This window comes from Myotis davidii, unplaced genomic scaffold (genome assembly GCF_000327345.1).
Source record: "Myotis davidii unplaced genomic scaffold, ASM32734v1 scaffold1031, whole genome shotgun sequence".
Taxonomy (NCBI): Eukaryota; Metazoa; Chordata; class Mammalia; order Chiroptera; family Vespertilionidae; genus Myotis; species Myotis davidii.
Genome location: NW_006283442.1, coordinates 1,021,847 through 1,038,481, shown reverse-complemented (window position 1 = coordinate 1,038,481; position 16,635 = coordinate 1,021,847).

Here is a 16,635-nt window from a genome sequence, read left to right as displayed (position 1 = left end):
CATATATATACATATATATATATCTTTTTTTTTCTGCTTAATCCCTTCACCTTTTGTCATCCATCCCCCCAACTCCCTTCCCCTTTGACAGCTGTTCATAAAAATCTGTTTTCCCTCCTGACTTCACTCCAGGTTTGTGATGAAATTAGAAACCAAACCAAACCAAAAGAAAACAAACAAACAAAAACCCATAAGATTTTGTGGAGAGTCTGGTTAACTGCAAAAAGCAATCTTCCCTGAATCGATACCTTTTATAACCAGCAGATGGTACCCTCCATAAAGACAACCCTTCCACTACAAAGTCATTACAAATAATATGTTAGGCTTATTGTTGGCCAGGGACAACTAAAAGCTAATGGGAGTATATTGTAGGAGAAAAAAGACAAAATAAATAATTTTATTCTGCCCTAAGGAAATAACCTTAAAGTCATCCTATATAATAAAAGCCTAATATGCAAATTGTTCGACCGGGAGTTCGACCGCTTACTATGACATGTGCTGACCACTAGGAGGTGGTGTAGAACATGGCGGGTGTCAGGGACACAGCACTGGCAGCGGGTGGCAATGGAGGTGCTGACGGCTCCAATGGGCCCTGATGAGAGTGGGACCATGGCGGGACGGTGGAGCAGGTGAGTGGGCAGTGTTAGGCCAAGGCAGGTGTGAGTGGGTGCCTGATTGCCCCACCGATTGCCCTGCAGACGGAAACCAGCAGTGGAGGTGAGGGCCAGGGCCGCGGCCTGGCTCCCAGGCACTGAGAAAGCCAGGCAGGGGGTGGGGCCCTGCCAGATAGATCTCCCCACAGGCAGATGGTGGAGCAGGTGAGGGGGATGCGCCAGGCCACGGTGGGGTGCCAGGCAGGGTTGTGGGGCTTTGAGGCTGGGGCTGTGAGCTAGGACCCAATCCCTACAGACCACCCTGAGGAACCCTACCCATGCACAAATTCATGCACCGGCTTCTAGTGTTTACATATTTTCCAACCATTCAAAAAAAAAAAGTTGCTTTTCTACATTGTGTCACCACTAACACACTATTCAGTTTGAATTAATCTTTATTAATTCAAATTAAGTATATTTAAGTTATTTCTGTTATTCCTATGTGTTCTGGTAAAACAAAGTAATTTTAAATGCTTAAGGAAGTACTTTTAGAAAGCTGACTCATTCTGCTTATATTTTTGGTAATATTTATTTTTAAAAGGAATCAATGCCCTAGAAGGAAGTAGAGTTGAACTAACTGGTTCAAACAGAGAAGGAACCCAGATCATTGAACATCTCAACTAACAACATAGAAAGTTCCAAACTAACAAAACACATGTTCTCTTGAATCCCTTTACAGTGATACTTTTTATATTAATGACTAGAGGCCCAGTGCATGAAATTCATGCACTCGAGGGAAGGGGGGTCCCTCAGCCCAGCCTGCACCCTCACACAGTCCAGGAACCCTTGGGGGATGTCCGACTGATGGCTTAGGCCTGCTCCAGCGGGCCTAAGCTGTCAGTCGGACATCCTTAGTGCTGCTGCGGAGGCAGGAGAGGCTCCTGCCACTACCACTGCACTCTCCAGCCATGAGCCCAGCTTCTGGCTGAGCAGCACTCCCCCTGTGGGAGCACACTGACCACCAGGGGGCAGCTCCTGCATTGAGGTCTGCCCCCTGGTGGTCAGTGCATGTCATAGTGACCGGTCATTCTGCTATTTGTTTGATTTGCATATTAGCCTTTTATTATATAGGATAGTATCTCTCATTTATTAAATGATTGGTATTTCTCTAGTCAGCAATCAGCGTAATGTCTCATTCAGTGGGGTATACCAGTACAATGAAGTAAAAACAGGCTCTTCAATAAATGATGTTAGGAAAACTGGACAGATACATGTAAAATATGAAGACCATCTTCTTACAATCATATACATAAGTAAATTGAAATGGATTATGAACTTAAATGCAAGACTCAAAACCATAAACACAGGCAGAAAATCTCTGACATTTTTCTTAGCAATATTTTTTTTGGATATGTCTCCTTGGGTAAGAGAAACAAGTGAAAAAATAAACAAGTGGGACTACATCAAACTAAAAACATAGCAAAGTTTTTGCACAGCAAAGAAAACTATTAACAAATTGAAAAGACAGCCTACTGAATGGAAGAAGATATTAGCCAATAATACATCTGCTAAGGGGTTAACATCCAAAATTTATAAAGAACTCAGACAACTCAACACCAAAAAAAAAAAAAAGATCCTATTAAAAATTGGGCAGAGAACCTGAATAGACACTTCTCCAAAGAGAACTTACAGATAGCCAATAGACATATGAAAAGACGCCCAATGTCACTAATCATCAGAGAAATGCAGATTTAAATGACAGTGAGCTATCACTTCACACCTGACAGAATGGCTACCATCAATAAATTCACAAACAGCATGTGTTAGAGAAGATGTGGAGAAAAGGGAACCCCCATGCACTGTTGGTGGGAATGCAGATGGGTGCCTCCACTATGGAAAACAGTATGGGTGGTTTTCAAAAACTGAAAACAAAACTGCCTATGATTTAGTGATTTTACTTCTGGGTATATATGCAAAGAAATTTAAAGCACTGATTCAAAATGATATATGCACCCTGGGAATCCTGGGCCCTGGGCTGCCCTCGCAGCTCCGGCTTCATATGGAAGGTCATCCAGAAGGATGTATGGTCTAATTAGCATATTATGCTTTTACTAGAGGCCTGGTGCACAAAAATTTGTGCACTTGGGGGCGTCCCTCAGCCCAGCCTGTGCCCTCTCACAGTCTAGGACCCCTCAGGGGATGTCCACCTGCTGGCTTAGGTGGCAGTCAGACATCCCTCTAAAGGAATCCGAAGAGGACCACACCAAGACACATCATAATTAAAATGCCAAGAGCAAAAGACAAAGAGAGAATCTTAAAAGCAGCAAGAGAAAGACAGTCAGTTACCTACAAGGGAGTACCCATACGACTGTCAGCTGATTTCTCAACAGAAACCATGCAGGCCAGAAGATCAAACCCCCCAGTAGGGACCCTCACCCCATGGGGGTGTGGCCAGCCTCAGTGAGGGGCCGAGGGCTGATTTCAGGCTGGCCACACCCACTTCACGGTGGTGGTCCCTACTGGGGTTCCTGGCCAACCCGGGTGAGGGACTGAGGGCCGTTTTCAGTCTGGCCTTGCCCCCTGTTGACCCAGGTTCCCAGCCTCTCCTTTTTTTCTTTCCTTTTTTTCCCCCAGCAGGTATCTGGGATTTATTTATCTTCTATAATTGAAACTTTGTAGCCTTGAGCGGAGTCCAGTGCTGGCCAGGGCAGGTGGGAAGCTTGGTTTCCTCCATTGCTGGGGCCAACCCAAGCCTCCTGCTCGCTCCAGCTCTGTGGCCGCCGCCATCTTTGTGATGGAGTGATGGAGAGATGGTTAATTTGCATATTACTCGTTTATTAGATAGGATTATTGTAGACTAGAGGCCCAGTACACAAAACTTGGTGCATTGGGGTGGGGAGTTCCTTAGCCTGACCTGTCTCTCTCACAGTCCGGGAGCCCTCAGGGGATGTCCTACTGATGGCTTAGGCCCGCTCCCCATGGCCTCCCTCTGTGGGAGGTGACCGGGCAATCATGGGAAGGCATCACCTCCATCACCCCGCTGCTGATGACACAGCTGGCTGCCGTGGCTGCTGGCCCTTGGCCCTTGCTTCTTAGTGCTGGCCCTGCCCTGCCCACTGGTGGGTGGGGGGCCAGGCCGGCTGGGAGAGGGCCTGTGGGAGGTTGTGGCACAGCAGGCCGTACCCTGTCCAGCCTCTGAGGAGGCGTGGCACTGGGACCTGGCTGTGCCGCTGCCTCTGTGGCTGCTTCTGCAGAAGGGGCAGCACTGGGATCAGGACTGTGTAGCCCCCTCTCCCTCTGCCTCTGTGGAAGGGCCCACGCCGAGGCCTCTCCCATGCCGCTGCCTCTCCTGTGCTGCCTCCGCAATGGGGTGGTGGCTGTGGAGGTGGCAGTGGCGGTGTCTCCTCTCCTGCGGCAGCGATGCCACCTCCACTCCCATTCCCACAACATATCTAGGGTGTCTACTGTGATGTCACCAACCAGGGACAGTTCACTGGGCAATGCACTCCTGTGGGGGTATTTAGCTGTGGTAACATTGCATGTTTGGGGTTCCCCAAGTGTCTCTGATCTATGGAACTGGCCATGGTGACTGGGAGTCTTGGGTGGGGAGAACCAATTTAGGGGGAAACATGGTGTGGTGAAGGCTGGGGCGTATCCGTGGTGATGGGCTGGAATGTGGAGGCTGGGACTGGGGTCTGGAGACTGGACAGGGGCCAGAGATCTCACCTGGCTACTGAGGGATGTGGCCATCTGCTGGCCAGAGAGGTGAGGCCTGTGGTTCTCTGAGAGCATGTGCTGCTGGGGCTCATGGGGTTTGTTAGGTCCATGCTGACAGGAGACAGGCCAGGAGACATTGTGAGAGTTTTAGAGATTTTGTTTTTAATACACACCAGTATATCCATTTCAGCAAGCAAGAGTAGGGAGAGCGGGATATTTATGTCCCTGTGTGGGTTGGATATAGGTGCAGGTGGTTGCAGGAAGCTGGGTCTAGCATTGCTTTTCTCGGTTGCTTAGCTTCTCTTGTGACACCTGAAATGAAAATAATAGGAAAACAACAGAGAGGGAAGGATCCTCAAGTGGGGAAAATAGAAAAGTACTGAGCACAGGGGAGAAACTGAAGTCAGGAGAAAGGTACAGAATATGCCTAACAGGGTTTGGCTGCCCTGGGACCCAATCTGCTGCTGGATCCGCTGCTGCTGCATGGCTGCGGGTAGCGTCAGTTCCCTGAGGCTGCTGGAACTGGGCGTGTCCTGCCAGGTCTGCAGCCATGCCAGCGCTGTCTTTCTGTGGTTGCTGCAGCTGCTGCTGTTGCTCCGTGGCATCTCTCTGTACTATGGTTCATATTTGTCACGCTGGGGCTGCGCCCCGGGTGTATGATGGCCCTGGGGGTTCAGACCTCCCATTGCTTGCTGCTGCGGAGGGACAGCAGGTCGTGGCCCTCTGGCTTGCATGGCGTTCAGATTCAGAAGGCTGGGCTAGAGCGGAAGGCCAGGCTAGCTGGCCACATACTTGGATGTGTGCTATTTGTACTTGGCTGTGTGCCATTTGATGAGAGCTGCCATCAGCTGAGGGTTTGACTTGAGGATGTTGAGCATGTACTGCTGCTGGGGGAGCTGGGAGACTTCAGGGTCTGCAGCAGGTCCTGCAGGGCACCTGGAGATGTGTTCTGAGGTGGCTGTACCTTGGGTCTGCATAGATATCACGGGTCTGGGCATGCCCCACATTGGCTGTTGCTGGGGTATGGGTACCGGCTGCCACTGTCGGGGGCTGGGGGGCAGAATAACAGGCCCACTGACCTGGGTGGGTCACATTCAGGCCCATGGGGGCCATCTGGCTCTCGGGGTCACTGTGCCTCAGGGGCATACCGTTGTTGGTGCTCACCCAGTACAGGTGCTGCTGCTGCTGCGCCTCACGTGCAATCTGCCGGGTGCCTCCCCTGCTGCAGGTGGGCCTAGGCCGGGGGCGGTGGGGCTGGCACCCACTGTAAACTGGTGGGGGGCTGAGTTCTGGCCATGCTGGAGAGGCCGGCTAGTGACCTGCTCACAGGCGAGGTCTGGGGCAGAGTCGGGGCTGTGGTGTCCAGGGTGTGCTGGGATGCAGTGTGGGTGACCGGGGTGGTGCTGAAGGGGAGGAAAGCAGACTCTGCTGAGGCACGTGCGGGTGTTGATGGTGGCATCCGCTGGCGCATGAGCTACGCCTGCTGCTGGCTGTGCTGTATCTCCTGCTGGTGGAGCTTCTGCTTGATGTCGAGGCAGTGGGGAATGGGGCATGTTTTCTTGGCAGTGTTTGGCATGGTAGCAGCAAAGGGCGATGAACTGCTGCACACTCTGCAATCTCCATTGGTCTTGTGCTGGCAGCCCTTGGTGTGCTGCACAACCCGCTTCATCTTCTGGCAGGATGGCTGCGGGCAGTTGGCGTCGTGGCACTGGCGGGCACGCCTCAGGGACTGGATGCAGCGCTAGATGGCCTGGCATCACCACTACCAGGGACTCCTGAACTGTGGCTCGCCCTGGCTGCTGCCCTCATTGCCCTCTTCATCCAGGCCCAGTCCCACCTTCACCATCTTGTGGGCATGGCCCTTTGTGTTGTAGCAGTTGATGCAAAAGTCGTAGTCCTTGCACCCACCTCTGCTCCCACTCCCATGGCTGCAGTGCCACCTCCTCTCCCGTGGTGTAGCCTTTCCCATGCCACCGGCCCTCCCAGCCGCTGTGGCTTTGTCTGGATGGACATCTGGAAGACGTCCAGCCTAATTAGCATATCACCCTTTTTTTTAGTATAGATAGCCAAGATATGGAAGCAACCCATGTGCTCACCAATAGAGAAGTGGATAAAAAAGCTGTGGTATATATGGAGTATTACTTGGCCGTAAAAAAGAATGAATTCTTACCATTTCCTTAGTATAAGGAAGCATGAATTGACCTAGAGGGTATCATGCTAAGTAAAATAAATCAGATATAAAAAGACAAATACTATATGATTTCACTTACTGAATCTAAACAGCAAAACAAACAAACAAAATAGGAACAGACTCATGGATACAGAGATCAGATTTATGGTTGCTAGAGAGGAGAGGGGTTGGGGTGCTGTGTCAAAAAGTTGAAGGAATTGAGAACAAAGTAGTCATGGGGGTGTAAAGTACAGCATAGCGAATACTAGTGTAGTCAACAACATTGTATTCAGTATTTACTGTGCCAGGTGGGTACTTTAAATACGGGTGGTGAAGACCACTTTTTAAAGTATATGATTATCTAACTACCATTCTGTACACCTGAAACTAATACAAAATAATAGTGAATGTAAATATAATTTAACAATGAAATAAATTATCTAAATACTTTTTTCTATTATTTCCTCAGCAAACAGAAATGCAGTGGTCATAACCATCTAACCCTAAGTCCATAAAATTTGGGAGGGAGTTAATCCTCACCCAAGGACAGTAGTATTAGAGTTATAAACGTGGGCAAGTTCTTTACCCTCCCAATATTTTCATTTACAAAATATGCATAATAAAAGCACCTTAATCATATAAAAACTGGGAATAATTGCCTAGTGTTGTGTAACAGCATCACAAGTAATAGCAAATCCTTATACTTACTGGCTCACTTAATAAAGGGAATTAACTGACACACACCATTAATTGCTCATTCCTCTACAACTGTCTGGGTTCTACTCTGTCCCCCACCAACAGTCCACAGCAGCTGGGCCAGGCTAGGGACAGAGCAGGCTTTAAGCTGCTAAATTTAAATTGTGAAGCGTTGCTTTAAGATGCTAAATTTATGTGAATTTGTTACACAGCAGTAGACAACTCCCACACTGACTCCAGGGCCCCACATGGTACAAGAGCCCACGGAAGCTGGGTGGTTTGAGCATCCAGAGACATGCTTTTCTTCTACCCCAGAAACAATTAGTTTTTGCTTTCCTCCAGCAGCTGATTCAGCCACAGTCTAAGGGGGTTGTGCAAGTCTTAGCAGAGAGTACCAAAGAAGGAGGCTACTGCTACTTTCCCCTTCTCCCCAGATAAGAAAGTGCTGGAATATGCTCACTGTCCTGAATGACCCATCCAGTTCTGCAGTGTTCTCAGCAAGGTAGGACCTGAGGTCCCAGAATCTTCATCTGCACATCCTAGCTAATAAAAGAGTAATATGCAAATTAACCATCACTTCATGACAAAGATGGTAGTGCCCATAGCCACAAAGATGGCCGAGCCGGCCAGAGCCATGGAGCCAGCGGACACACAAGTCCACACGGGGGTCTGGACCCCAGCCCCAGCCCAGCAGAGGCTGCGGCGCTGGGCTGCTGGGGCCAGAGCCAGCAGACACACCCTGCATCCCTAGGTCCCCTCCTCTCATTTCCAGGAAATAAAATGTCCGCTGTGTGCCCACCTTTTGGCACAGCCCCTGCCTGCCACAGGCGCCCCCTCCCCCAGCAGGCAGCACAGCGTGGCTCCCGGGCACTCATCTTCCCATACCTTACATGGCCAAATGCGTGTAGGCAAATTCAGGAACTCAGGCCCCTGACGTCAGCTTCCAGGTCTCAGGGCACCACATGGGAGACCAAGGGGAGAGGGTGGGGATGGTGGGAAGGAAGGACGGGGAAAGGCACCAACCAGCAGTTGCTCCAACCCTGCCAAAGTTTCACTTTTTGTCTGTGGGTTCGCTCCTGGGCCCCACACAAGTTTTCCCAGGATAATTAGCTTTAGTGAGCAGGGGGACAGGGGGGTGCTGCAAGGTAAGGGCTGGTTGCACAGTCTGTGGCATGGGACATGCTGCAGGGCACAGGGCGGGGCCTGTCCAGGGCTGAGGACAATGGGAGGGGGAGTGCCTGGGCACCTCCTCCTACACCTTAGCCTCCGCCTCCAGCCACCGCAGCCACTGCTGCTGCCCTGGCTGCTCCTCCCAGAAGTATTGTTGCAACTCCCTTTTCTTCCCCCCCCCCGACCCTCCACCTGCAGGTGCCTCAGGAACCCCCAGCCTCCCTGTACGCAAGCACCTCTGGGGTCGCAGCAGCGCAGGCGCAGGGTGTAGAGTGTGCACCCTGCCCAGGCAGAAGGGCCCGTGGTGTGGAAGTGCCAGCCATGGTGCAATCATGGGGTACACGCCATTGAAGGGAGACCCTGAGTTTTTCCTGAAGCTCAGACTGTGGTCTGGCAGGGTTGGAGCCCTTCCGTGTGTGACCCCAGCCTGGGCCTTTCTGGCACCCATGGGGCAGGGCCACACCCTGCTGCTTAGAGCTTTTGTGGAATCCCAGTTGTCACTGTGGAAAGGGGCTAAGAATCCAGTTATCCAAGCCCCCATTTTACAGTTGGGGCAACTGAGGTCCAGAGAGAAGGAGGGCCTCCCCAGAAGTCAGTCACTAAAAGCTGAACTGTAATGAAAATAAATGGCTCTCGATTCCTAATTTCTGTTCTCCAGCATTTCTCCAATGCCCACAGGCCGTCAGGAGGGGCCCAGTTGGGAGCGATCAGGCTGGTAGGTAGAGTGGTTGGGGGCAATCAGGCAGGCAGGCAGGTGAACAGTTAGGAGCCAGCGGTCCTGAATTGCGAGAGGGATGTCCGACTGCTGGTGTGGGATCAGGCCTAACCAGCAGTTGGACATCTTCCAAGGGGACAGATTGGAGAGGGTGCAGGCCAGGCTGAGGGACCCCAACACCCCTCCGCCCGCTGAGCACGAATTTCGTGCACCAGGCCACTAGCACAATTATATGAATACATGGCCTTGCTAGGCTCACACAACCCCCAGCAGGAACAAAGCCTGGCAATTGAAGCTGTTAGGTGTCACCTCTGACTCTCATTCTAGGCTGGGCATCTTCGAGCACACTGTGTGCAGGACCCTGTGATGCCCCCTTTGAGCTTCAGCTGGGCTTATGGGGAGACCACACGCTGTGAGTGAGGCTTTGTCTGGTGCATGTTTGGACTTGTGTAGGAGAGGTGTTACTCATCAGATCTGCTGGACACTTTAGAGGTAATCAGAGCCAATAGTTGCTGTGCACCCAGTGCCTACAACAGTTTTTAGTACATAACAGGGGTTCAACAAATACTTTTTGGGTAAATGGAATATGACCATGTGTTCCCAAAGACCCTCACTGATGTTTCTAGGGCTTGTGAGTAGTGGTAGTCTTCTCAATCAAGTTCACAGTCAAAACTCAAGGTCTGATTTATACCACAGTAAACATTTCTTTAAACAAAGTTTTTGCAATTACAGTTGACATTCAATATTATATTAGTTTCAGATGTAGAACATCTGAATGTAAGTGGTTAATGTGGACAACCTTGTATTGTTCCTGATATTAAGAAAAAATGCATTTAGCTTTTCACTGCTCAGGATGATGTTAGTTGTTGGTTTGTCATACAAGATCTTTTTAATGAAGAGGTATGTTTAATTTATTCTCACTGTTCTCAGAGTTTTTATTATAAATGGGTGCTGGATTTTGTCAAATGATTTTTTCTGAATCTATTGATATAATGATATGATTTTATTCTTTATTTTGTTTATTTGGTGTATTATGTTAAGTGATTTGTGGATATCAAACCAACCTTGCATCCCAGGAATAAATCCCACTTGATCACGGTGTATGATTTTTTAATGTATTGTTGAATTTAAATGATAATATTTTGTGAGGATTTTTGCATCTATAATTTTCTTTTTTTGTAATGTCTTTGTTTGGTTTTGTAATCAGGGTAATGTTGGCTTTGTAAACTGAGGTTGGAGCCTTCCTGCATCTATTTTTGGGAATAGTTTGAAAAGAATAGGTGTTAGTTCTTCTTTAAAGGTTTGGTGAAATTCACCTGTGAAGCTATATGGTCCACCTTGTGTCAGACAATTTTGTGCTAGCTCTTGGCCTCTGTTACTCCAAAATTCCATTAATGCCATTGAAATCAGAGTAGCATCCCCCGTGGTCATATCTAGTCTGCAAATGAGAGCAACTACAGAGCTTTTAAAGGATGCAGGTACTCCTTCATTTACTTACTTCTAAAACTCTTAGTGATAAGAGGTGTTTCCTGAACCAGAAGATGTGGTTGGGGCATGGGTGTGCATATGACACATGATAAATCCACAGAAATGTTTTTATCTTCCTAAACCTTTGGACTCCTTCTTCTACATCAGGCCATGGAAACAATGGAATTTCATCCTCACTAAGCAGAAGACATATTGAAAGAAATGCCAATCAACTAAGTAATATCTTAGAGCCATTTCCATCTGCGTAACTTAAAAAATGAAATCTGGAATCTCTAGTAAGGACACACATATAAATTAACGGCCTGATATAGTGCTATGTTCTACCCTCCTTGGTCTAACTCCCTTAGGATATATTCACACACACATACCCCAAGCTTTTGCCAACATATATATTAGAAAAAGTCTTGCAATTCTTTTAGGGTGTAAGGTGTTTCCTTCTGGGTCATACTGTTGTAGATAAAAACAGGTCTCTGTAATAAAGTTAAGTAAATAACACCTCAGGCTGATCTAACCACAAAGTCCTATCTGGGAAGGTCATGGTGGATGGTTGGGCTCCAGGTCTATAGCCTCTTGAGTGAAAGGTCTAATCAGTCCTTGTCCATTGTTTCTGTTAACACACCATTGAAATACCTTTTTCTCTCTATCTATGAGTCTGTCTCTATTTTGCTTGCTCAGTTGTTCATTAGATTCCACATATGAATGCAATCATATGGTACTTGTCTTTCTCTGACTGGCTTATTTCACTGAGCATAATGCCCTCCAGGTCCTTCCATGCTGTCACAGAGAGAACAGGCTGACAGCTGTGGTGGTGGTGATGGTGGGAGGGGAGAGGGTGACCTGGGAGGGGTGATGGAGCAAAAAAGCTAAAAATGAAAGAAAAATAACTCATTGATGTGGACAATAGCATGGTGATTGGGAGGCGGAGGGGGACAGGGGAGTAAGTGGAAGTGGAAGAGGGTATAGGGGATGATAAATGGTGATAAAAAAATAAAAAATTAAAACAAAATTGAAGATACTAAAAAAGAAGAAAAGAAACAAGAAATGCCTTTTTTTCAGACCCCTCCCCCCCGCCCCCCTCAGAAGCATAACCACCCTCAAGAGAGCACATAATCTTATTAACTATCTTGTGATCCAATCATAGAGATGTCCCTGCCTGGCTTTATCCCTTGTTCATGTGATGTTCCTCAGGTTCTTTCCTTAATTCCAAATGTAGCAGAAACTGCAAACTGTCATCAGGGAAACATTTCCTGTCTGTTGGGATCCTGCTGTGAGGCATGTCTTTTGTTTGGCTCAACTAAACTCTAATAAACTCATAAAAATTTTCTACACATTTGGACATTCTTACATTGACATTGTGTATATGAGTCCCTGAAACATGCAGTATTTGAGCAAGGTGTGGGTCTAGTGCAGCCGTGGGCAAACTACGGCCCGCGGGCCGGATCCAGCCCGTTCGGCTGTTCTATCCAGCCCACGGAGCCGAAAGAGCGGAGGGTTCTCTTGCTCTCCCCTCCACTCCTTCACCAGCAGCAGTGTTAACATGTATTAGTTCACACAAATACTCCATCCATACTTTTGTTCCAGCCCTCTGGTCCAGTTTAAGAACCCATTGTGGCCCTCGAGTCAAAAAGTTTGCCCACCCCTGGAGTGGCAACAAGAGGTGATAATAGTGGGTCTTGAGGGAGATGTGCATCTCTTTCAAGGCATCTGCCCAAGTGAAGTTATGCAGGGTTTTCCAGCAAAAAGAAGGCTAGTCACTCTAGTACTGACCTACTTCCATTGTTAAGGGATGCTCAGAGTGGCTCATAGGTGTCAGATTCTCAATTTCATTGGAATTCTATCAGATTTCTCTATTCCACATTTCAAAATGCCATTATTTTTCAATCAATGTCATAATTTTCACATAAAATTTGTAAAGACTGTGAATTCAACTGCTGTTGTAATTTAGCCACTTGTTCAGTTAAATTTTGTATTTAATGGTCAGAAATATTAGCCCTGTGGTTACAAGAAATAAGAGCTTATTATAGGACTTCCACAGAAGCTCTCTGATTCTCAGACTATAATCTTGAGCTTGTCTTTCTTTCTGTTAGTGGCTGCAATGTACTCAGGAAAGTTAATGACAACCATGTACAGCAGCCACTTAGGCTCCCAAGGCATTTGTTTTAATTAGCACTTCATCACAACCAACCATAATTAAGACTTTAGTTAATTAGCACTTCACTGTACATCATGGATAGTTGGCATCAAATTCCCTATTGGCAAGGAGCTCTGCTCTGCCCTCAGACCCAGACACAAGGCCAAATCCACTCTCAAATCCCACCTCTGAGTGTCTGTCTCTTCAGACTACTCCCAGTACCGGTTCTATATCAGGGTCCAATCAGGAGGCAGTCACCACACTAGTAATTTGAACAGAAAAAAATTTAAAGAGTTGTAACTTATACTAGTAAACGGTGACTAACAAACTAGTAGTAAGTAAAAAAGCAGTTACTACTTCTAGGGCCCAGGAAGAGGAAATTAGGAACTTAGAACTTAGAAAAACTCCCCAACCACTCACCTCAAGGCTGACTCAGACCTCCTTGGGGAGGCCTGGCTGCCACGGGAGCACGCATTGCTGTGTGCCTGCTGCTGCTAAGGAAACTTGCCAGAGGGCATGGGCCAGAGCTGGTCCATAAACATGGCCTGCAGGGCAGTGGGGAACTTGCTGGAGGGCATCAGCAGCCTGGAGCTGGTCTGCAAGGGCTACTGAGATGAGTACTGTCTGGCCAGTGGAGCTGTATGTGAGAGGCCTCATTGAAGCACCTGGGCTAAATGGCCAACCTTTTGGATGGGGTAATATGGGATTTTGATGCTATTTAAGCTATTCAAGAGTGCAAGTCCTGCTCTGCCTCTCCTCCCTGTAGGATTCCCCAGGAAATCGTATAAATGCAATTGTAGCCAATTAGAAATACAAGTGCTATTTTATTTTTAGCTGGAATAATGTCTAACGATGTACAGCGTAGGGCTCTGTGAAGGCTGGTTTGGGGCCCATCACTTTGGCTCAGAGTCAGTTCAGGGTCTTTGACTCCCCCACTTCCTACAGCCAAAATTCTCGGGCTGATTGTCTCCAAATGTGTCTGTGAAGAGCAAGAGATCAAGCGACTTCTGAGCCCAGGGAGCTGGCAAGCCATATGGAAGCAGGGAGAGAGAAGAAAAGAGGCAGAGATATAGAGAAAGAATCCTTTTTCTGCTTACTATATGGAAGCAGGAAAAATAAAGTACAAGAGAGTGTCATGTATGTATATTGACTTTCTGTTGTTAATCCTCACCAGAGAACATTTTTTCCATTGATTGGAGAGAGTCGAAGGGTGAGACACACAGAGAGAAGCCTAGATGTGAGAATGATACATGGATTGGTTGCCTCCTGCATGCACCCTGACGGGGGCTGAGGATTGAGCCTGCAACCAAGTACCTACGTACTTTTCAGTCCTTGGGCCAACACTCCAATCACTGAGCAAACCAGCTAGCACTATATACGGACTTTTTACCATGCAATCATTCAGCCTATTAGTAACTGTGGCCCAATTAATATCTAATACTCAGGCCAATAAGATCAATTACCATGTTCTTATTGGGAGGAAGGAAGAAATGGCCAGAAGCAGACCTAATGTTGGGAGAGGGGGTGAAGGTCAGGCCAGACCTAAACAGTTGGCAACAAATTATAAAGCAAAAGTGAGGCCCTACACACACAAGGGATGACTCCCCTGGTGACATGAGCCCTTGGTTTTGTTTAATTCTGCCCCCAGCTGTACCTCCTCTCCTTTTACTGCCACTCAGGAAAGCATAGCCAAATCCAAGACAGAGTAACTTCCTCCTAGGGTAGGTCTTGAATGTGTTATAGCTGATTACAAGTAAGATTTGAAAACTTTGGCACTTTAATAACTACTGGTAACAAATGACATCTCACAATTGGCTGTGGTCCGCCGATGGGTTGAAACCTGTGGGCAGGTCCCTGGGGAGCACCCCCAACCTGCTCCAGGAGCTGGGTGAGCAGCAGTTTAAAGGAGGCTGGTCCTCTGCTGCTTTCCCTCCAGCGCTTTCCCTCTTCTCTTCTTCTCATACAGCCCAGGGTCTGGGTGGTGGGCAGGGCAGAGGGAGGCTCTAGTGGAGAAGTGAGGAAGCTAAGGACCTATAGTTCCCCTAAGGGACTGATTATCCATGGCGGCGGGTGTGTGTGTGTGTGTGTGTTTCTGTTCTTATAACTGTAGACAACTAAGACATGTACTCTGGGGCAAATTATTTTTACACAGGGAATTATTCTGGAAACTTTGTCTGAGTCAGTTTAATAACCCCCTCCCCCCCAAAAAAAAAGAACTTACATTTTTATACTCTTCAAAGTGCTTTAATATATCTTATCACTCCTCCCTCTTTTTCTCTCCCCATCCTTCCCTCCCTCCTCCCTTTTTTCTTTCATTCATTCAAAACTAATTTTGTGTCTTTCCAAATATTTGGGGGACATCTCTTCTATTTTGTGGATTATCCACTTACTCCCTCCATTTCGGTCTTCTTGACAACCTTTGAACATTTTTCTGTTAACCTTTTCATTGGAAGGAAGAGGTGAATAGTGAGATCCACCCAGAAATAAGGTTAGAGATTTCCACCATATTCTGGTTTCCCATGTTCTCCCCAACTCTTCTCCTCTTCGGAGAATAAGATGATAATTTGAGAGGTAAGTATATTTTGTGACCTCTAGGAAACAGGAGAAGAGAAGGAATATAGACGAGGGGAGATACAATAAACCAATATAGACGTTGTTAAGAAATTTATTTGCAATTCTTATTTTTTTGTTTTTTGTTTTTGCTTTTTTAAATAACATTATTCCTCAGATAAAAATGCAATCTTACAGGAATATACATAGCGTCTCACACAGAGATCACCACCCTGAAGCTCTTCTGGAAAGGCCGCCCCTTGTAGATTCCCTGGCCTTTCTCAAGGGTGAGAAGGCGCAGCAGGCGAGGCCTTTGACAACGGGATTATTTGATGATTACAAACTGTACAACAATATTTACAATAGTAAGACTGCAAATCCGTGGAGCCTGGAGGGGAAGGAGTGGGGTGTGCAGGTGTGTGGGGATGATGACAGGCATTGGGGTGACCATGGAGGCACTGTCCATCTTTCTACATCTCTCTGAGAACAAGCATGACGCAGCTTGGTTTGGGGGTATGAAGGTCAGCCTGAGCAAGAGGATGGAGGAAGTGAGGAGAAGAGGGATGGATGGGCGGGCTGGACCTGGAGCCTCTTACATGAAGGGAAGTCTTGCTTGGTACCTCTGGGGTTAAAATAAAACCGGAAAATTATGAGAGTAATAGACATTCCAGTGCTTCACCAACTGGGGACCTGCCACCCTATTTCTTAGTGAACGTGTGTGTTTTTCCACAGGTTGTTCTCACCGCTCCCATCCCGGGCTGTGAATCCCGTGTATGCCTTTGATATCCATAGCCTATGCTCTGGGAGGTGCATAGCCTGGGTGGGGAGTCAAGAGATGGAGTCCAAGTGCGGGGGAATGGACGCAGCTGATGTGTGATGTGTGGCATGAGCAAGCGGAGAGGTGCCCACAGTGTTGAGTTGCCTTCTGAAGGAGCCCTTTGCACGGGATTGTTGGCTTACAGCTGTCTACCCTTGGTTTTCAAGTTTTGTTTTCTCCTTTCAAGCCTAGGTATAGTTTCTCCATGTTGGGAGTCCTTAGGGGGCGGGGCTTGGGACAGGGCCCAGTGACCCATCCTCTACTTCTTCCTGTGACTCTGCAGCAAGTGGCCTTCTCTTCTCTCCTCCCGGCTGCAGGCTCAGGAGGGACTTCCCGGGGGCCTTGGAAATGTGCAGGCCTCAGGCTCCTGTAGCAGCGCCACCGCCAAGGCTGATATCTGCTCAGCGCTTTCCGTTACCCGCTGCTTCTAACCTCAAGGGCTCTACAAACATCAGAGCAAGAGTTCTCAGGCCCACACTGTGAACAGGAATTATTCTGTCCATTTCTGTATTTCCTTGCATAGAAATCACCTCTCTTACTACTTACCACTTTCCCCACCAAGGACTTTGTCTGATTATGGCATTTTCC